This window comes from Pinus tabuliformis, chromosome 7 (assembly GCF_031772625.1).
Source record: "Pinus tabuliformis cultivar Carrire ecotype Pingquan chromosome 7, CPIR1, whole genome shotgun sequence".
NCBI classification, from domain to species: Eukaryota; Viridiplantae; Streptophyta; class Pinopsida; order Pinales; family Pinaceae; genus Pinus; species Pinus tabuliformis.
In genome coordinates, this window is record NC_142293.1 from 150249073 (window position 1) to 150268963 (window position 19891).

The following is a 19891-nucleotide window of genomic DNA, read 5'->3' on the forward strand; positions in this document are numbered from 1 at the left end:
TCATTTTGTTGCTTGGAGATCGATAACATTAGCACTTGCGACAGGGAAGCATTTCCACTATCAACCAGATTTTGACCTGGATTCGGAAACGGATCAGTTAACACAGCTAAAGTTTTAGGACTCTTAAAGAATCTTTTAATTTCAGCTTTATACGGACATTCTCTTGTCCGATGATCCTCATCACATATTTGACATGGATATTTCAGTTTCCTATTTCCAGGAGGGTTTGAAGAAGTTTTTTCAGGGGATGACTCACCCTGTTTCTTCTTCTTCCCTTTGTTTTGCTTCTTCTTGCTTCCTGGTTGATTGGTTTCTTTGCCTCTATCTCCTGATACGGCATTTACTTCCGAAGCAAGAATTTCTTCTTTTGCATTTTGATCTGAAGTCTTACGGGCTTTCTTAGACGAAGCCTTTGTCGATTTCGCGTTTGCCGTGCCAATCACACCATCGCCGGCATGAGAGTCACTATTTGATTTAGGAGGAGGAGGAATTGAGAATTCCGGTCTAGGGGCGTCGGGTATTTTGTCGTAGAGCGTGCCAGATTGAGTGTAGACTAAGTCTAGATATTGTGCACGAGCAATAACTTGCTCCTCCGTTACGACTCCCCCCTTGGCCACATCTTCCGTTATGGCAGGAAGTAACGACTTTATAAACCATTCAGCTAATAGCTGATCGGGAACGTAAGTTTTCACCATCCTGCGACGACGACGCCACTCATGTATATGATTGGATATATGAGTAGCCGTTGTCTGCTTGAAGTTGGTTAAGATTTCTGTTCCCGTTTCATACCTTATCGGTAATTGAAAATGGGTTAAGAAAGTCATGGCTAGGGAGCTGAAATTGTCGAAAGAGGCTCTAGGTAATTCAATGTACCATTTAGCCGCTGGACCCGTTAACGTCCTCTGAAAAAGGCGAAGCCTTATCGAATCATCGTTCAGGGTGTTTGATGAACACCACAGATGAAAAGTCATCACGTGATTCGATGGGTCTTCACCTGGATTTCCGTTGAATTTAGGAATGTCCGATGGAAGTTTGTGAGGAATCGCTGGCCACCAAGGGGCGTAAGCAATCAGATCGTTTGTTAATCGGTGTAAATCGGGTAACTCTAAAGTTGCCACGAATGGTAACTATTGATTCAGGTTAGGTGAAGCATACCCAGGATACGATGGAATCGCCTGAGCAGTAGGCCTTTGCATACCAGCATAATGTAATTGATGTTGGTATGATTGATACGGTTGGTGGACTTGACCACTGTAAAGCGGTTGGTTTTGACCGTTTTGAATATACGGTTGTCCACTGTTCGCAAAGATCTGCTGCTCAGAACCCTGGTACACTTGCTGGAATTGTGGTTGTTGGTATTGCACCAGCCACGGTTGTGAAGCCATGTTCTGCTGTGTTATACTAACCGGCGGACCAAGATGTGGGGTAATTGTACCAGTTTGGACCTGTGTCGCCCCACCAGTTGGCGATTGTGGTTGTGTCACAGGGTCAAGGGGCTGTTGCATTACAACCTGAGAAATATGAGGTTGACATACAACATGCATCATTTGAACTTGTGACACTGTTACTTGCGCAACAAAGTCCCTAATATCCTCACTTCCTGAGAATATCCTATCCTGTCCACTGGGGAGATTTGTTTTAGTCATTTTATTTGTGTCTCTATCATTGTTTGTTTCATAGACTGAACAATAACAATCAAACTGCTTCTGTTATTCTCAGTTGCAAAGTAGACAGTTGCTGCCTTGATCCAATCACTGGATTTGTGTATGATCTGAACAATGGACTCACAAATGATTTGATGATCCTTTGTGATAGATCTTAGTACCCTCTCAAAGCATCCCTTTGATTGTACCTTGCTTGTGTTTCTGATTTGGCCAGAAACCGTTGATTATTGAGCAATCTGTGACCCAGAACCCAGTGAGAAACGAGAGTTTCTCCTTCAGCGCAACTGCTGTGAAGGCATTCTGCATTTCAACGCAGGTCCCGTGAAGGCTACTTGGGGAAAAATGCTTATGCAGGACGATCCTATCCACCTAAGGTGTGACAGTGCCTTAGCAACAAATAGAGACAGCTATTCTAGTATTCTTCCTTTATGAATTAAGAATGAAGAGAGATGAATGGACTAACCGGTGTCTTCCATTTGTCCCTCGATCCAGATCCTCTTCTCTTTGGGTGTTCACAGCTACTTGCCTTCTCGCTCACCCAGCTTCAACAGGTTCCTGCAAGATCACAAGAGAACAGCTACTTGCGACAAGAGAAGAACACTACACAAAGACAGATACTCACATTCATAACTGATTCAGGATTAGAAATAAACAAAATACACTAATGCAATCATACATCAAAGATACATCAGTATATAGGAGAAAACCAAGATAGCTTTATTGATGAATAACAAGGTTCAGGAAGAGATACAACCCAGAGGGCTCCAATCCAGCATCTCCTTCCCAGCAGAATGGAATTCCTATCTTCACCTCCCTTCAAAGCATTAAGCACCCAATGATTCTAGTCTCAAACCAACAACAATTCTTTGCAATAACAAAATTCCAGCCTCTAGATATCATGGAGGAGAGATCCATATATAGATGTTTTGGAGAGAGGATGAGTCAGCTTGAGATCTGGCTAGTGTCCTCTCCCTCTGTCAGTTCTTGATTCCACTTGGAGGTTCTTGCTTCCACTTGGAGATTTTGAACCCCTTACTCATCACCAGTTGAATTCCCTGAGGCAAGTGTCATTTTGGAAGCTTCCTGGGTTTTGACACCTTGAGAAATGAGCCTGCCACATGTCCACTCTCGCTTAGCGTAGGTAGCCAGTGTTGGCTTTGACATTCAGCGCAGGTAGCCAGTGTTGCCATTGACATTCAACGCAGATGGTCAGTGGAGCCATTGACATGATCCTGAATTGACTTGTTTTTGAGTAGTTTCTGGTGGAGAACTTCTGTGAATTGCTGTGGTTTGTTAGCCTTGTTCCTCTAGGGGTAGGAACAACATGTTTAGGGACTTTGGATCCCTTAGATTATGGACATTTCATGCTCAATGCTGTAAGGCACAAAAATGTCTATAACACTGCACTATGGTGTGCTAACTGTTAGGTGGCTAGAAAACATGTGACAGACAATTGTCACCTACTGCAGAATTTTGTACAGACACCGCAACAACGCTTCTGCAACTTCTTTCAATCGGTGGGTCATGATGAGCATAATTTTCGTATCTATGAGCTAATGATGGATAGAATGCTCGCATATAGAGTGCAGGCAGAAAATCAGTCTTTGGATCAAGGCATTAGGGGATCGCGAGAAGGATTTCAGGGACACGGATGAGGTCGAGGTGGAGGAGGACCTGGTAGAGGTCGAGGACAAGTGATTTTCTACAACTGTGGGGGACCAGGACACTACACATGAGAATGCATGAACCTGATGTGCCTGTCATGCAGATATTGCACTCAATTTGACCACGTGACAGAAGACTGCCCTATATTACTAGCTAAGATACATGAAAAAGGGGCACAGCCTCAGTAGCCTACCCAGAATCTGCAGATGATGAGGGCTGAACCCCATGAAGAGGATCCTAATGTGAACATCATGCTGCAAAGTGGAATGATGACTGGCAAAGACAAGGGAAAGAAGCCTGAAGAAGGTGAATGGGTCCGCAAAGCTCCAGAAAAGGAGGTTGGCTTTGATTTGGAGCGCATGAAGGAAACCTTCATGGAAGCAAAGAAAAGTTTCACTGAGGCCTCTACCTCAGGAAGTCAGGATAAGCCAGCTAAAGAGATGGACCCTTCTATGCTTACTACTTTCTTGGAGACCTGTATGAAGCTGCTACGCGATAGCAAGGCTGTGAAAGGGTTATAGGAGATGATAAATAAGTGTGTCAGGAAAGAAAATGCTTCTGACAGACCGCACGTAGTCAGGAAGATTGGTAAGCATAAGGTAAGAATAGGATGGGAGATGATACTCACCGTGTAGATAGGAGAATATGAAATGGACCAAGTCATTCTGGATCTAGGGTCCTATGCAAATTTTTTGCTTAAACAAACATGGGAGAGAATGGGGAGACCTACACTGCAGTGATCTCCTATTCAATTGAGGGTGGAAAATCAGCAAAAGATTATCCCCATGGGAAGATTACAGGGAGTGATAGTCAATATCGAAGGTGCGAGCGTGTTGGCCAATTTTGAAGTGATAGAGATTGTGGATGACATCAATCCCTACCATGCGCTCCTTGGGATCGACTAGGCTATCGACATGAACGGGGTGATTAATTTGAAGAAGCAGACAATTTGAAAGAAAATGGCTCTGCGTAGTAGTACCGTTGGACCCTGCAGAAGGACCTCGCTACACTGAACCAATCCATGATTAAGAAAGTGATAACGATTTGGACTAGATTTATAAGATAACGATACGAGATAAAGATTGGGTGAATCCGATAGCACACGGACGTCTTGCATGGGACCACAAAAGCTCCTGCAAATTAGACCCAAACGAGGAATTGGAACACTGGCAAAATAGATTGTGTAAAGTATCTACGCTACACTGTAACATGATGAACAAATCATTGCATTGTGTATCAGCGAAGGTAAGAATTTTGCCTTACTATAATGGTTTAACTGATGTTGATAAATTTCTAGATACATTTTAAAGAGAAGTGTTGAAGAAGCATCGCTTCCAAGCCTTGGACTTGGCGATGCGTGCTACACCTACAGTATGGTGGGGTATGCATAAAGATAACTTCGATGGATGACGTGAAAATAGAAGAATGATGAGGGTGTGGTTTGGTCGTCCAAAGGTGAGTTGATAGAGAAATGCGATGGAAGGAGTGGTCTGTGTGATCACTTAGCCAAATGGACTGATGCTTATGGAGAAAAACCACAACTAGAGTGGGTGCATCTGTTTTGTCACACCTTGGATGTAATACCTATGAATTGGTACTTGGAGACAGAGCTACACCATGGCATGGATGAATGGAATATTTTGAGACAGGGGTTCTTGATGACATTCATCTTTGAAGATGGATTTGAGTGTATTGATGAAGCGTTGTAGGAGGTCAAAGCATCGATCTTCAGAATACCGCAGGATCCATTGGATTTGATTCAACCGAATTGGACCACCCAGTTGTGCCACACGCTGGAGTGCTACAATGTGATTGCCAAAGAGGAAGATGAGGATCTGAGGAACATTAATATCTCGAAAACAGAAGGACACCGCGAAGTTGAGGGGCCGCAAATAGAAAACCCAGATATCACTGCATCGCTGAAAATAAGAGAAGTGAACATCAGACAGAGGCAGAGCCGAAGTTTGTGAAGATAGGGGACTACTGCGATGATGCTATGGTGGATAAGATCGTTGCGTTGCTCCATGAATACTAGGAATTGTTCCCTACAAATTTCTCAGACTTAAAGGGGATAATAGGGGACCTGGGAGTTATGAAAATTGCGTTGAAACTGGACGCAAAGCTAATCAAGCAAAGGCCTTATCGCCTCAATCCAAAATATAAAGAAAAGGTTCTCTTTGAGTTGGATAAAATGCTTGCGACAGGTATTATTGAACCAGTGGAAGAATCTGATTGGGTGAGCCCAATAGTAGTTCAGGAAAAGAAAAAGAAGGATGAAATAAGGATCTACGTAGATCTCAAGAAGTTGAATGGCGCTTGCGTGCATGATCCTTTTCCGACTCCGTTCACCAATGAAGTGTTGGATAATGTAGGAGGATAGGAAGCATATTCGTTCATTGATGGGTTCTTGGGGTACCATTAGATCAAGATTGTTTTGGAGGATAGAAGTAAGACAACCTTCACAACCAAATGGGGATGCTTTCAGTATACTATATTTCCTTTTGCATTGAAGAACGCATTGGCGATCTTTTTGCGCGTAGTCATTGTGGCATTCAACGACTTCATTCACAAGTTTCTGGAGGTATACTTTGATGATTGGATGATGTTTGGGTTGGTGAAATGCCATGTATTGTTATGCTCTTAACCTGCAAAATGATACCCAAATACAGAATATGCGAAGAAAAGATACCCAGAACACAGAATAGCAATGATTTTATTATTCAGAGAGTAATGTTCACTTGCCTCTTCGAGGGGGCAACCTCCAATAGAGCAGAGCTCGACTACAAAATAAGACACGATGCTCCTCGCAGGGAGTCTCTATCCTTTATATATGACTCATACATGCAATACCACGGGCCTATACTGTGGGTTTTATTAATACCATCTATCTAATACTACGGCCCGTTTGCAACTAACTGTGGTTCCGTCATTAATTGCAGATTAACCACTTACAATTATTAATATGGGCTTTATTGACTCTTGACTATGACGTGATCCCATTACATAAATAAGGGGGTTAGGGTGGGACCCTAACATGCCCTCCCCCTTAAGACTAGCCTTGTCCTCAAGGCTGAAGCTGCGGAAGCTGCTGAAGAATAGTGGTTGGTTCCCAAGTTGCATCTTCCGGAGAGGTGTCTTTCCATTTGACGAGGACTTCCTTAATCATGCAGCAGCGCAGTTGCTTGTCTCGTGTGTCTAGGACCTGTTCGGGTTGAAGCCAGATGGACCCTTCTTCGTCCAATTCAGGTAGACTGGTCTGAATTCTGCAATTGTTCCCAATCACTTTCTTGAGGCATGAGACATGAAAAATTGGATGGATTTTTGCAGTAGGTGGCAAGGCCAACTTGTAGGCCACTTCTCCAATGCGCTGAAGTACTTGATATGGTCCGTAGAATTTGGGAGAGAGTTTCTGACACCCCTTGTCTTTGAGTGATGTTTGCTTATATGGTTGGAGCCGTAAAAAGACCTGATCCCCTTCTTGAAATTGGCGCTTTGAGTGATGTTGGTCTACCTGTTGCTTCATGCGGTTCTGAGCTTGATGAAGATTCTCTCGAAGACGGGTGAGCATGGTTGCACGGTGTTGTAGGAGTTGACCCACTGCTTGTACTTTTGAGCATCCCTTGAGATACGAAGTAGGTGAAGGCGGAAGTTGACCATATACTGCTTCATAGGGAGTCATTTTGGTGGTGGCATGATAGTTGGTGTTATACCACCATTCAGCCAGAGGTAGCCACTGTACCCAAAGGTGTTGCTTTTCTGAAGTGAAACACCTAAGGTAGGTTTCTAGACAATTGTTGACGGCTTCGGTTTGACCATCTGTTTGCGGATGATAGGAAGTACTGAGTTTTAGTTGAGTGCCTTGTATTCTGAAGAGTTCCTTCCAAAAATTACTGGTGAAGATCGGGTCGCGGTCGGACACAATAGAAGTTGGCATGCCATGCAATTTGAAGATCTGATCCATGAAAGATTGAGCAACCAAAGTTGGTGTAAATGGGTGGGGTAGGGTGCAGAAATGAGCATACTTCGACAGTCAGTCCACAACCACCATGATGACTGACTTGTTCCCTGACTTTGGAAGACCTGTAATGAAATCCATAGAAACCTCCGTCCAAATTGATGCCGGAATGGGCAATGGTTGTAATGTGCCTGGTGTGTTGACGGTTTCCCCTTTGTGGCGTTGACAGACATCGCATTCTACTACGAAAGTAAGGATGTCCTTTTTCATGCCTGTCCAAAAAAATGATCTTCTGGTGCGAGAATACGTCTTCTGAAAGCCCAAATGTCCTGCAATGGGAGATGAGTGCAATTCTGCCAAAATGCGACTTTTGAGGGTGGATGTTGGTGATATTATGACTCTGTCCTTGTAGCGAAGAATATCATCCTGCCACGAGTAGCCCTTGGTGGAATTTGGATCTACCTGCAATTGAAAAATGAGTTGGGAGAGCCCGAGGTGTGAAAACGATTCCCTGCGAGCCTCTTCAATCCATTCTGGAATGGGGAGGGAAATTGCTAGCAGAGTACTTTCCTCCTTAAATTAGCGAGATAATGCATCTGCTACACTATTATCTTTCCCTTTCTTGTAAATGATCTCATAATCATATCCCAGCATTTTGGCTAGCCATTTATTTTGTTGTGGGGAGGATAGGCGTTGCTCCAAAAAATATTTAAGACTGTGATGATCTGTGCGGATTTGGAAACGTCGCCCCAATAAGTAAGGTCGCCAGGTCTCGACTGCATGTAAGATGGCCATCATTTCCTTCTCGTAGGTAGATTGGCCCAGATTCCTCCCACTGAGTTGTTGGCTTGTGAAGGTCAACGGTCGCCCTTCCTGCATTAAGACCGCCCCAATACCTATACTCGAAGCATCACATTCAATGACAAAAGATTTGGTGAAGTCAGGTAGTGCTAAGACTGGAGTGGAACACATGGAATTTTTAAGAGCTTTAAAGGCCTGTTGTGCTTCCTCATTGCAGAAGAATGAATTTTTCTTTAGGAGTTGGGTGAGGGGCTTCGCTATGCGACCATAGTTGCGGACAAATTTACGATAATAGCCTGTGAGACCCAAAAATCCTCTCAAGCTCTTCAAGGTCTTAGGTTGAGGCCATTCCTGCATTGCCTGGATCTTTTTGGGGTCCACCTTGACACCTTCACGCCCCACAATGTGGCCCAAATAGTCTACTTCTGCCATGCCAAACGAACACTTGGACATCTTGACAAATAATTTATGCTTGCGGAGCAGTTGCAAGAGTAGATCTACATGCTGAAGATGTGCGGCCCAAGTGCAACTATAGATGAGGATGCCATCGAAGAAGACAAGGACAAATTTCCTGAGATATGGTTTGAGAATGTGGTTCATAAGGCTCTAAAAAGTAGAGGGGGCATTACAAAGACCAAATGGCATGACTAGGAATTCATAATGGCCTTCATGAGTTCGGAAAGCAGTCTTGGGGATGTCGACTTCCTTCATGCGAATTTGGTGGTAGCCTGAGCGAAGATCCAGCTTAGTGAAGAATTGAGCCCCATTGAGTTCATCCAGCAAATCATCAACCACCGGGACGGGAAATTTATCTTTGACTGTCAACTTATTGAGGGCCCTGAAGTCGGGACACATCCGCCACTCCCCATCTTTCTTGAGCACCATGACCACTGGGGATGAATAAGGACTAATGCTGGGACGAATGACACCTGCTTCCAAAAGTTCCTTGATGATTTTTTCTATTTCATTCTTTTGGGTGAACATATATCTGTATGGGCGCACATTTGGGGGTTGGGCCCCTGGAACCAAGGTGATGCTATGATCATGTTCCCCTCATGAGGGTGGAAGCTCATGAGGCTTGTCAAAGACCGGCAGATGGTTATTTAAAATCTGTTGCATCTCAGGATGAATTGGCAGAGGCTTGGTTTCGACTGCCTGGATGGCATTAAATTGAGCTACAACTCCATGATTGCCCTTTTTTAACAATTTTTCCATCCTATGCGAGCTGATGATAGAGGGGGCTCCCGCCTGGAGTCCACGGAGGGTATGTGTGTAGTTGTTCTGCTTAAAACTCATATATAACTCCTGGAAATCCATTGTAATTGGCCCAAGACTGCGGAGCCATTCAGCGCCGAGGACAATGTCGCAACCCCCCATGTGTATGGCAAACATGTGAGTTTTCAACTGATAATCCCCCATTTGAAGTTTGACATTTTCACATCGGCCTTCACATTTCATTGTGCCTCCATCCGCAATTTGAACTTGGAAGTTAGAAACTGCTCGTACAAAACAATGCACTGCTTCTGCGACGTTTTGATGGATGAAATTATGTGTACTTCCACTATCAATCAAGACTACTACTGGGCGATGTTTAATAAAACCTCTGATTTTGAGAGTTTGAGGGGAAGAAATCCCTGCCAAAGCATGCAACGAAATAACTGGTTCATCAGAGACATTGTCCTTTTGGTTGTCTTCTTCTAGTGGCCCATGTTCCTCCAGTGGTGGGTCTTCCTCTGTTGAGCTGTAGTCAGTGGCATCAATTTGAAAAAATTTGGGCTCCTTGCATTTATGACCTGGGGAGTATTTTTCATCACAATAGTAACATAGGCCTTGCTTTCTTCTTTCGGCCATTTCCGCAGGTGACACCTTTTGGACCTTAAGTGTTTGAGTCGTGTTGTGAGCCTGTGGGGGGCGACCTTTAGCGGAGAAATTTGGGCGACTGTATTGGGCTGCTAATGCACATTCCACGTTACGAGTGACCTTGCAAGCCTCCGTCCATGTGGGAGGGTGGTGCAGTAGGACTTGGGCTTTGATAGCTTCTTTAAGACCGCTGATAAAACATTCCGTGTAGAACACATCTGAGAGACCCCAAGTGCGGAAGGCTAAGGCTTCAAAAGCTGTAATATATTCATCCACTGTACCAGTCTGTCGGAGCTTAGTAAGACGACCCAAAAAGGATGATTCCTGGTCAAAGCGGTCTTGAAGAGCTTTGGTGAATTTGGTCCAAGTCTTAAAAGGTCCAGTGCAACGTTGATGCCATTCCCACCATTGCCACCTTTCATTGTCCAAGTACATGCTCCCCAACATAAGTTGTGTCTCATCATCGAAGATGCGATTCAGTTTGAAATACTGCTCCATTTGTGCTATCCATGCCGACGGGTGAGAGCCGTCAAATTTATGCATATCCAACTTGGGAGGTCGCTGACTGGGTGGTGGGTGGGTGTGCCAGACGTGAGGAGAGTGGCTAGACTCACCCTCATTGTGTTCAGTGCCATTATACTCCTCCTCGTGGGCTTGCTCCTTGCCCTTCGGGACTATTTTCTCAACCATGTTACATAGTCCGGTAAGCTGAAGGTTGAGGTTGTGCATTGATTCTTCAAATTTGTCCATCCTTTCATTGGCCATCGCTTGAGCTCTAGTTTCTACCATACACCAACCGGGTTTTTTGAAAATTGGGACCGCCTAAAAAATTTTCACTAAGAAGTGAATGGTACCACCGTGCTCAGCTCGTCATCCTGATTCTGATGGGCTAGATCACCAATAAGCACCCCGAAAGATCTCAGACTCTTTTTTTTTCTCTGAAAACTCCTAACGGAGTTTTACTCCTTCCTTATCAATAATGCAGTGGCCAAATCCTCAAAATGTCAATGCGGCCAAAAGTCCTGCGAAAATTATACCCCGGTATAGGAACCCTTCACAACGACTTAGATCTGTGGGATTTGAGAGATCTGAATGGCGGAACAGACTGCTTCTTCGGATCTGATGGATCTAATAGATCGGAATGGCTGATTTGCGAACTTGAGACTGCGGGACTGATGTCTGCTGCTACTGCACCCCTTTGCACAAGCGGATCTGGAAGAGATGTTGTGTGATCCCCCGATAGAAAAGGGAGCTATGGTCTTGAGGAGTGTCAGGTGCTATAGATTGCAATATACATAAGGGTCTGGCAGTAGTACTCGGCCCAATGTTTCAGGGCTCTAACTAAGGAGGATCGACCGTACCCTTAGCCGTACAACCCGACTACCCTATCATACGGGCGAGTAATCTCCCCGAGTGCTATTCTCGGTGTACTGTAGCCGCAAGACGGCCAACGGTTTAGCTATGGCGAGGTTTCAAGGGAGCCTAGGGGGCTTCCGATATACCCAGAGGGTACGTGGAAGATAATCCATGCGCGGTTCTGTCTAATGCGCTACTACTCGAAGGGGTACTCACAGGGGTTACAAGGGAGTCCAACAGACGTGACCACCTCTTGTATTTCCTGCGTGCATGCCTCCCCAAATCCGCAGGTTTATGCGCTCAACGACAGATCCCGTGGTTTAAAGACGCCGGAACACGTCTCTAGCCAAATTTTTTTTTTGCTAAGAAATGGAGATCCCACCGGCCTTGGAAAGTGCTCTGATACCACTTGTTATGCTCTTAACCTGCAAAATGATACCCAAATACAGACTATGCGAAGAAAAGATACCCAAAACACAGAATAGAAATGATTTTATTATTTAGAGAGTAATGTTCACTTGCTGCTTCGAGGGGGCAACCTCCAATAGAGCAGAGCTCGACTACAAAATAATACACGATGCTCCTCGCAGGGAGTCTCTATCCTTTATATATGACTCATACATGCAATACCACGGGCCTATACCGTGGGTTTTATTAATACCATCTATCTAATACTACGGCCCATTTGCAACTAACTGTGGTTCCGTCATTAATTGCAGATTAACCACTTACAATTATTAATATGGGCTTTATTGACTCTTGACTATGACGTGATCCCATTACATAAATAAGGGGGTTAGGGTGGGACCCTAACATGTATCCAACCTACGCTTGATGTTGGATACATGCCAAAGGTATCAGATCATGCTCAATTTGAAGAAATGTTTGTTCTGTGTTCCTTTTGAAATCTTGTTGGGCCATGTGGTGTGCAGAGAAGGATTAATGGTTGACCTAGCTAAGATGGCAGCTATAATTATTTTGGAGACACCAAGAAGTGTGAAACAATTACGCGAAATGTTGGGGCATACGGGATACTATAGAAAGTTCATCAAGAGTTATGCCATATTACTGTGTTGATGGAGAAGTTGCTAAAGAAGGATGCTACATTCTGTTGGAATGAAGAATGTCAGCGAAGCTTAGATGTGTTAAAGGAAAAGATGGTCACCGCGCCGATCCTAGTCTTCCCAGATTGGAAGAAGGAATTTCATGTGCATGTGGATGCGTCATGTATTGTGCTCGGAGCAGTACTGACACAGGCCAGTGAGGGAGAGTTGGATCACCCTATAGAATTTGCAAGTAGGAAGTTGTCTAAAGTTGAGAAGAACTATTCAATGATAGAGAGAAAAGGTTTGGCTATGGTGTATGTGCTCCAGAATTTCAGACACTACTTGCTAAAGACACTTTAATATGTATACAGATCATTTTGCATTAAAGTACCTAGTTAACAAGCCTATGTTGGGGGGGGAAGATATGCAGATGGTTGTTTTTATTTTAGGAATATGATTTCAAAGTCATTGTCAAACCAGGATGATTGAATGCAGGACCAGATCATCTATTGCACATTGAAACAGGAGAGGAGCCTACTAATTTGAAGGATGGACTACCTAATGCATAGCTCTTTGCAGTGCACGTAGATGAAAATCAATTTGCATATATCATACACTTCTTGATGACGGGGACGACTCCATAAGGGTATACTATTCAACAAAAGAAGGAGTTGGTGGTGCACGTGGTAGACTTTTCTGTCATTGCATAACATTTATATAAAATGGGCTCGGATGAGATTCTGTGATGTTATGTACCTAATTTTGAATGGAACAACATCCTTGCTAAAACTCATGGAAGAGCTGCGGAAGGACATTATGCAGGAAAAGCAATAGCGCAGAAGATTTTACATGCTAGGTTGTGGTGGCTGACACTGCATAAGGATTCCAAGGCTTACTGTAAGGCATGCGATGCATGTTCAAGGACGGGTAGGCCATCGCAGAGGGATGAGTTACCTCTGAATCTGCAAGTGTCGTTACAACCATTCGAGAAATGGGCCATTGATTTCATAGGCCTGATTCAGCCTCCAGGAAAGAAGACGAATGCATGATATATCATCACCCCAATGGAGTATTTGACCAGATGGGAGGAGGTGCATCCCGTGAAGGACTATATAGGGGAAATAGCAGTAAAGTTCCTCTTTGAATATGTGCTGACTATGTTTCGTTGCTCGAAGATTTTAATGAGAGATTGTGGTACACATTTCCTTAATGAAACAATTAGCGCGCTGATGGAGGAATTCCAAGTTTATCATCAAAATAGCACGCCGTATCACCCGCAGGATAATGGGATGGTTGAAGCATTTAATAAGATATTGGAGAATGCACTGACGAAGGTTTGCAATGCACAAAGGAATGATTGGGATGTGCGCGTACCCGTGGTGCTATGGGCTTACAGAACTACTTGCAAGAAACTAATTGGACAGACACCCTTCAGGCTAGTTTATGGCGTAGAAGTTGTGATTCCAATGGAGTATATTGTACCTAGTCTACCCATAGTGGTGTTCATAGGAATGGCGGATTGTAGAGCCCTGGAAGAGAGGCTCGCTGACAGAGCTTGACGAAGATAGGTTTTTGGCTAGATTCCATCAGCAATTTCAGAAGGAGCATGAAAAGGCATGGCAAGATCAGCACATCAAACTGCACACCTTCATGGTAAATGATTTCGTTTTATTATATGACAGCAAGTTTGATAAATTTCCAGGAAAATTTCAGATGCATTGGCTGGGGTCATATGATATCAAAGAGATCACCGATGGTGGAGCAATTCAACTGGTGATATTGAATGGAGATCCATTTCCTGGAAAGGTAAATGGTAGTCAATTGAAGCCATATGCTAGAGATCCGCCCAGACAACTATATTATAGAAGCACAGTCTTAACGCTCCAGGTAGTTGAAAGGAGGCACGGGACTATAAACTACACTACCTGGGTTGTCGGGCTGCGTGACTGGGGGACTGCGTGGGATGGAAGAATGTCACAGCATCAATAGAAGCGCGAAGGGAGATGTGCTATAGGAGGAGAGACCATGCAGGGCAGCCAGAAAGTGACTGTTACGGTCACTGTTCATGATTTGACAGTGAGAAAAAGACTAAGAGGACTGAGGGGCAGTATTTAAGGTGGAATTTAAATGCGATATCTCTGAAAATCTGCTGCCAATCTAGCATTTATGAATAGATTTTGGGGGAACGGTCGAATTTTAATTCGAAATTTCTTATAAATTACAGATGGCCACCCAATGAAAAACACTTTGTGTTTTGAGAGTTGAGGTGTCGAGCTATCGGTTGCACATGAACCCTGCAAGTTTTAAGGCTTTGGTGGCCAGTTCAGTGTTTGACAGGTTGCCTAAGGAAACCTAGGAGCTCGTCAATAGCCTAATGTTGGTGCCCGTGGAGACTACAAGTGCTGAAGGATCAATGGCCTCTGAGGGAGCTTCCCCTCAGGTTGTAAGTATGGATATGCCTGCCGCAGTACCAAAATCACTGAGGTCACCTAGGCCAAAGCCTACGCCAGCAGGAGAGGCTTCCAAGACAAAGAAGGACAAGTAGAAAGTGACACAGCTAGTGCGCTAGTCGCCAAAAAATCACTAGAAGAAAGAGAAGCCCACCATGTAGGAGAAAGGCGAGGTGATAAACCTAGAACCCGACGAGGGCGCCAAAGAAACTAGTATGGGCACAGAGGACATTGACATTGAGGGTGTCAACACTATCTCAAAGCTACCAGAATACATTCCTCCATGTCGGGGTAAGGTCAAGATCCCAAAGGATCGAGATGAGGGAAATTTATGCTTAATACAACCCTGCTACCAAAAATGATCGCGTTTGAAGGATCGCGCTTGGCGTGCATCCCCCACCTAAAACTTGAAGATTGGGACTTGGCGAACACGAAGCAGTTCCCCCACCTGGCTACTGATAGTTTCATGTAGAGGGTATTTTATAAGGATTCAGGTGTCATCGTGCTGGAGCCGGTGAAGTGGATTCGTGGGGTGGAGAAGGCAGGATTGTTGAACCTGCTATGGGTGTTGCATTACCACCGCACACCCATAAACTTGATAGTTATCAAATAGTTATTGTGTCTGCTGCACGACGGGTGCCTTTGGTTGGAGGAGCTAATCCCTATAATTGATATGCTGATCCATAGGATCACTCATCTACCCCATTTAGGACTAAATCCAGCAAAGGTATTTGGCAGAAAGGTGGGCGAGCGCGACCTCGTCAATCGAATGAAGGACAAGTTTAAGCTTGTCAAGAAGCCACGCGAATATTCAATTTCAAGCATAACCGACCCAGTAGTCAAGGTAGCCACCCAGATCTTGGCTAGGAAGATAATGCGGAAGTGTCGCATAGATGAGGTGTCGGCACCAGTAATTTTATTAGCAGCCCAGTGCGTGGAGGGCGTACAAATTACTTGGGCACGCTACCTCTGCAACGAGTTCCTCACGAACTAGAGAGAAGCACAGGATCATAGCAAAACATTCCATTATGCATGGATGTTGTTATCAATTGTGTTGGTCACATGGCAATTACCAGAGGATAGTCAGTTTCCTCTGATCACAACAAATTTGCCAGAAGCAGTGAAGTTTTCTTCACTATGGGCCACGAAGGACATTGAGCGGATCTATGAGACCAAGGTCTTCTGGGTTTTGATGGAGATAAGAATCAATATGGCCATCAACCGTAAGCCAAGATTGTCACCAACTGTCTTTGAGCAGTTGTCGGGATACGTGGAGTTCAAAGTAGACTTCCACTGTATCTCCATCCGGGCGCGGAAGGACCCAGAACAAAAATGGTATGATCTCCCATACCTTGCGACGGATGATGCCATAGAAGCTATCCTCAATTGTCGGCCAGCCCTGTGGCGCACGACCTCATATTTGTCAGTCGGGTCTAGTAAGTCCATAGGAAAGCAGAAGAAGGAAGAGGTTGGGTCGAAAATGCAGTAGTTGGCTGTAAAACAGAAAAAGGAGACTGAGGAAAAAGAAAGAGTAGAAGAAGAGCGCGCCGCAAAGGAACAGGAGGAAGAGCGTGACTCTGACAGAAGTCATAAGTCTCCTTCACCATAGACGGAGGAAGAGGATCAATCTGAATAGGGTGGTGGAGACCACGAGAGTACCCCCTCTCGAGTGAAGCGAAATTGGGAGCAGGAGAAAGAAGGGTCGCAGAAGAAGACCAAGGCTACTAAGTCGTCGCTCAACTTGATCACCTTAATAGAAGGTGACTTAGATGACATTGGGGATAAGGTCAGGGAAGCAACCGCAAAACTACTGCAGCAGTTTGAGTAGCAACAGAAGCAAGCCTTGGTGGCCATTGAGATGGGTCTGCACGAGCTGCAAATCCAAACTACTGAATTGTAGGTTGGTGTAGGGCAGGGCAGCGTGGCATCGACTAGTTTGGCATTGGGGACCACTGGAGTAGTGAAGATGGATCGCTCCTTGGATCCCCAAGCCATCATGCTACCTGATGGATCCCTAAGCGTGGAGATAGAGGCTGACAGGGCTACTTTAAGGAACATTGGTCTCAACTTGGCCGTGCTCCCAAGCGAATTCCTTCACACGCTACAAGCAGGTGTGATCATGGAGCTGAGGGATCGAGAGCAGCGTGCACTAAATTTGATCAGTGAGCAGAAGGTTAATAACAAACACTTACTCATTGAGAAAACATAAATTATAGAAACTTGGAAGAAGGTCTAGGAGAAGAATGAGCACACCATAGCGGTGGTAGCAGAAGCGTGCAGAACCATTCTAGAACTGCACATCCCCGAAGAGGCACCTATGGAGGCAAAGATTCAGAAGTTGGTTGTAGGTGTGCACGATGCTTGGACTGAGATGGACAAGGTTCAGTTTGAGTTGAACCTCAAAATTACAGAGCTTGAGTTGAGGGCACATCCTTCAACTCCAACAGAGGTCAGAGAGCAGCGTGAGATAGCTGTGAAGAATGCAGTAGCTGTAGTAGATACCACGATGGAAGATTTCACTACGCTCTTCGAGCAATCGTTGGAGGTACTTACCAGCCTGCAGGAAGATCCCAAACTATAGAGGTTAGCAACCAAGGTGAGGGAATTGCAGCAACGATATGACAAGGGAAGAGCGACAACGCGTACCGTCACTATCATGCAGAAATTGGAAAAGCTACAGGAGGCGAAGGAATTAAAAGAACAAGCAGATGCAGCATAGCGAAGAGAGGAAGTACTCGAGGCCAAATTGGGGCCTTGGCTGGATGAGGCGTATGTGCTCACTACAACCATTGAAGAAAAGTTGACTAGCCTACAAAAAACATAGCAGAAGATCCAGGTCGATAAAGTAGGACCAACAATAGAGCAACTGGTAGAGCAGGTTAAGCAGGCATCGACGTAGTGTACCGTTGAAGTTGCAGTGGTGCAAGTGGAGTTGGGAGGTCTTTGTAGTAATATCTTCACGCCAGCATAGTGACTCGAGGGCGAGTCACCATGTTTGTGTTGGGGGCCTGTTGGGACAGGGTCCCCTAGGGTCGATGTTGGGGTTAAAAGCCCAAGTTTTGGGGCATAAAGCCCAAGTTTTTGTAAGAAAAGTGTAAAGTATCTGCATTTTGTGGTTGTAAAGCATGAAGATGTAAAGTGTCATAAAGGGTTTCCACCCTTCTGTTATGTAACTGGTGTCAGCTTTAGAAGACCTACCCATGGTCCGCGGACCATGGGATTGTATAAAAAGGAGATTCTTAGAAGCGTCTAAGGCATATATCAGTAATATATGATGAATATAATGGGTCATTAGCGAAAAGAGCGAAGAGTCTTAGAGAAGAAGAGAGGCTCTACAACTATGTGCACAGAGGCCTAGGGTAGAAGTTCGCAGCTGAGTGCGTAGACCCCTACAGCTAAGTGTGTGGTGAGCTCCAGTATTGTAGCAATAATGCTACAACTCCTGGGGCTTCCTGTCTCTTAATTTTATCAACCCGGTAGTTCGTACAAACTTGGAAGCGACGGTGCTATATGCACAAGTACTAGCTCTTGTCGCAGCTGTCACTTGGTCAGCTGGCACAAGTCCGCTAGGGCTCAAGCCAACTTCTATAGGCTCTCAGAAGAAGCTTGTTAAATGATGGACGAAAGCTAGCTCAAAGAAGACTAATCTACTTGGCAAAAATGAACTGAAAGCAAATCAAAACATGGAAACCCTAGGAAACTCTAATTTAACTAGTCTAACCTCTATGATGCAAAGAATGTGAAGGAAACTTCTACCAATGATGCCATTACTTCTAATAAGTGAAAATGCATGAATCTAATCTACTTGCATCTTAAAAGACATGTTTTTGTATTTTTTTCTTTAAGTGGATGGAGTGATTGTGATTTTGTGCTTATTAGGGTTTGGTTGTGCAGATGTGATGCGGAAGGAAGGAAAGCTTGGGAAAGGTTGGGGAGGCTAGGAGAGGTCCCCAGAGATCCTTAGCATCAGTCCACAGAGGTTCCTCACGTTCAGAGGCTCAGCAACCGAGTGAGTGGCCTCCTACAGGATGTCTGCAGGGGATTCTACAGGAAACGCAGGGGTTTCTACAGGAAGTCTACAAATTGCTACAGGATGACCTACCGTGGGTGTTTGAAGTGATGGTGGAGTGATGGAATGGTAGGGGGAGATGTGCAAGGTAGGAATAAAGCTGGTGATGGCTCAGGAGTGGAGAAGTAGGATGGAGAACGAGTGTATGAAGTGGGTTGATGGATGGAAGGTTATAACAACGAAATGTCTAAAGAATGAAGTTACGTGAGGAGTGGAGGAGTTTGGGAGATAACAGAGCGGAGCAGAGGTCAAGGATGTGGTTGTATGCGTGATCAAGACGAAGAAGAAGGTAATAGAACGATGAAGAGCAGTGTAAATAAAACAAATGGCTTATGACTGTCACTAAGATGAAAATTCATTAACCTATGCTACCTGTGCTATGAACTCAATGAACAACAATATAAAGCGTGTAGAGGAATGTGCATGAAGCGGTGATGAAGGTGTATGGTGCAAGAGTGAAGTGCATGGAAAGATCTATCATAAACGAGACTATGTTGCAGCATGTATAAAGTGAAGAACTGCGTATTTTTGTGGTTGGTATAGGCTGCACTCCAATCTCCAAACAGAGATGGCAGTGGAGACTTCCTCAACCTTTTTTTCCTTGGAGCTCCAAGAGATTATATCTATCCTCCTATCAAACTTAAGCAACTGAAAGCAAATCACCATAAACTAGTCCTATCTATGCTCATGAAAACGACTAGATTACCAAACTGTGAATTCGAATTGCATGTGAAAATAAACAAACTCAAAGTGCTGGAACGAAATGCAAACACATTACAACACTGAGGAGATCTATTGCTCTCAGGTTGGGCCCTAACCTGAGAGCTATAGCTCCTTGAGAAAACTCAGAACTAGATCAAAATCTGCCTTCTTTGTTCATAATCTGATGTCATGCCAAATTGGCTTACAAAAAGGAACAAAGACTAAGCTCTAGCTCGTACTTCCCAATTACAAGAGTAATGCCAAGGTTCAAAAAAGCTTCTCTGCAAGGCTACGGCCTCAGTATTTATGCAAAAATGATCATC